Here is a 659-nt window from a genome sequence, read left to right as displayed (position 1 = left end):
TATTATTTATTAGTCAGAAATAGCTAAACGAGCCAGGTCAAACAGAGGTCAGGGAGACATAGACCTTACCTGCATAACTTGTATTACGAGCCCTAGGGTAAGGAGACAAACATCGTGCAGTGCAATCGTAAATACAGTGGTGCGTGCTTTATCAGGACTTGGATAACTGGGCACACGTGTCTTTGAAAAGCAATTCTTATGCCATTTGTTTTCACCAGGTAGCAGGTACAGGGTTCGTAGCAGGTCTTCCAAAGTCTTATAAGTACTTATTTTGCCAAAAATAAAATAAGGGCTGCGGTTTCTCTACTCTATGTTTGCCTATTTATTGCCGATAATTTGTAGTTAACGGGGGGTATAGTTAATCGCAGGGCGGGGGGGTGCGCGTGACTTTGTGGGTGTTGAGATGAGCATGTTAGACACAGCATTTTGACGGGGGGCCAGCTAGCGGGGCAACTAATAGGCGAAAGATAGACTAGAGAAACATTAAGACCTTGTAGTAAATACCATGTCGTGTTTATTTCACCATCTATTTTTGTTAAATCGAACTGCGAAGTTGCTGTGTTGTGCCGCCCTTTACGTGTACCTTGCTACCTGCTACCTGGTAAAACAGAATCGTGGGCACATTAAGGAATCCTGCCTGTGTCAAAGTATCGAAGTCT

This window comes from Priapulus caudatus, unplaced genomic scaffold (genome assembly GCF_000485595.1).
Source record: "Priapulus caudatus unplaced genomic scaffold, Priapulus_caudatus-5.0.1 Scaffold739, whole genome shotgun sequence".
NCBI lineage: Eukaryota > Metazoa > Priapulida > Priapulimorpha > Priapulimorphida > Priapulidae > Priapulus > Priapulus caudatus.
Note: the sequence above shows the minus strand (reverse complement) of the source record.